Raw genomic sequence first — 2942 nt, 5'->3', positions numbered from 1 at the left:
GAGAGTGCGCTGCTTGGGAGCACAGCGGCGCTCCCACCGAGGGTTCGGATCTCATGTGGAGACTGGTTCCCGCTCACTGGCTGAGCGTGGTGCGGGCACAACACCGAGGGTTGCGATCCTGTTGCCTGTCCCCGGTACGGGCGCAACACCGAGGGTTGTGATCCCGTTATCGGTCAGTAAAAAAGACAAAAAGGAAAAAAAAAAAGGAGAGAACAGAACTATGGTTTCTAGAGGTAGGAAAGGGCCAGGAGGAGGGAGGGCTAGCAAGAAACTGGTAAAGGGTCACAAAGAATGACTATGTTTTATAATGATGAATATACTAATTATCTTGATTTGATCATCATATATTGTTTATAGGTATGGATATTCAACCCTGTGCCCCACAAATATGTGTAATCATTTCAATAAAAAAAAAGGTTGAAAATGAAAGAATTAAAAAGCCTCTTGGAGATAGACAAAAATTAATAAACACATGCATTAGGAATGAAAAAAAGAACATATAGCAGACACTGCAGATATTTTAATAAGGGGTTACCATAAACAACTTTATTCTGACGCATTTGAAAATTTAGACAATATGGGTGTTGTGTCAGTCAGAGTCAGTTGAGGTCCTAGTGGGTAAACAGAAACCTTGCTGGGTATTTCAACAGAGGGAAATAAATATAAGGACTTGGCTAAGCAGGTTTTGGAACAGAAAGGGAAGACAGGACAATAGGGATAGTAAATATAGGAAGAATTACATCCCTAGGGCTGGGATTATGGGAACTTGAAGGTAGGCATGGTTTACAGAGTCCCAGTACCAGCATCACCAGGCAGATATAGAAAAGGGTGGATTGGGAACTGTCAGACGAAAACTTAGTAAATGGCAGAGATGATTTCCTGGAAAAAATGTAATTTGCCAAAATTAATTCAAGAAGCAACAGAAATTGAAAATAAACCTTTAACCATTAAGAAAATTAAAATCTACCCACAATAAAACAGAACACAAAATTAAAAAACAAAACAAAAAACATCGTCAAGCCCAGATGGTTTTACAGGTAAATTCTAACAAGTAGTCAAAGAATAGGGAATGCCAAGATCCTGGTGGTTCTTTTATTTCTGGGATGACAGACCAAAGGAATAAGATTTTAATATTAATATTTATAGCCACATTATTTTCTCTAAATGTTTTTGCAAATCACACGGCCATAGACAGTGTATATAAATGCCCATTTCCTGGCCTCCTCATCAACTATGCATGTTGAAACGGAGCTTGGGCTCCAGGCATCAGATGGCATGGGTTTAAATCTTTGCTCTATCATTTACTAGTGGAGCTATTTCCTCTACTAAAAAAAACAAACAAAAACACTGCATCTCAGCATTGTTATGAATATTAAAAGAGATCATCTACATAAAGTTTGTACCATATACTAGTAACTTAATAAACATCAACTACTATGATTGATATCAGCATTACATGTTTTAAATTTTGCCAACCTGATGATTAAAAGTTTTTTTCTTGGGCTGGCCTGTGGCTCACTTGGGAGAGTGTGATGCTGATAACACCAAGGCCATGGGTTTGGATCCCTATATAGGGATGGCTGGTTAGCTCATTTGGGAGAGCATGGTGCTGACAACACCAAGTCAAGGGTTAAGATCCCCTTACCAGTCATCTTTTAAAAAAAGAAGAAGACATAGACTGGCTGAATGGATGAAAAACATGACACATCCCTTTACTACCTACAGCAAACACCCTACCTACAAAGACACACATAGACTGAAAATGAAGGGATGGAAAAAGATATTGTATGTAAGTGGGGGGAAAAAGTGAGCAGGAATAGCTATATTTATATCAGATAAAATGCACTTTAAATCAAAATCTGTACTAGGAGACAAGGAAGTGTATTATATAATGATAAAGGGTTCAATACAACAAGAAGATATAACAATCGTAAATATATATGCACCCAACACAGGAGCACCAGATATATAAAGCAAATCTTATCAGATCCAAAGGGAGAGATAGATGCTAACACAATAATAGTCAGGGACTTTAACACACTACTCTCAGCATTGGCCAGATCATCAAAACAGAAAATCAACAAGGAAACATCAGATTTATATGGCACCATAGACCAGATGGACCTAACAGACATATACAGAGCATTTCATCCAACAGCTGCAGAATACACATACTTTTCATCAGCATATGGAACATTCTCCAGGATTGACCATAGGTTAGACCACAAGTAAGTCTCAACAAGTTCAAAAAAATTGAAATCATATCAATATTTTTTCTGAACTTAATGGGATAAAACTAGAAATCAATGAAAAGAAAAGCTCTTGAAACTGCACAAATACACATAAGTTAAACAGGCCCCCAAATGGCCAATGGGTCAAAGAAGAAATTAAGGAAGAAATTAGAACATTTCTCAAAACAAATGAAGACAGAAACAGAACATACCCAAACCTATGTGATACAGCTAAGGCAATAGTAAGAGGAAAGTTTATAGCAGTAAACACCTACATCAAAAAAGAGAAAGATTTCAGGCTGGCCCATGGTTCACTTGGGAGAGTGTGGTGCTGATAACAACAAGGCCACGGGTTCAGATCCTTATATAGGGATGCCCAGTTAGCTCACTTGGGAGAGCATGGTGCTAACACCACCAAGTCAAGGGTTAAGATCCCCTTACCAGTCATCTTTTTTTAAAAAAAGAAAGATTTCAAATAAACCTAACAGTGCATCTCAAAGAACTAGAAAAACAGGAACAAACCAAACCAAAATAAGTAGAAGAAAAGAAATGATAAAAATTGAAGAAATAAAATTGAGACTAAAAGTACAATATAAAAAATCAATCAAGTGGAAAGTTGGTTTTTTGAAAAGATAAATGAAATTGACAAACCATTAGCTACACTAACCAAGAAAAATAAAGAAAAGACCTAATCAAATAAAATCAGAAATG

The sequence above is a fragment of the Galeopterus variegatus genome, unplaced genomic scaffold, assembly GCF_000696425.1.
Source record: "Galeopterus variegatus unplaced genomic scaffold, G_variegatus-3.0.2 Scaffold2316, whole genome shotgun sequence".
NCBI lineage: Eukaryota > Metazoa > Chordata > Mammalia > Dermoptera > Cynocephalidae > Galeopterus > Galeopterus variegatus.
The sequence above is the reverse complement of the archived record's forward strand: the minus strand, read 5'-3'. Positions refer to the sequence as shown.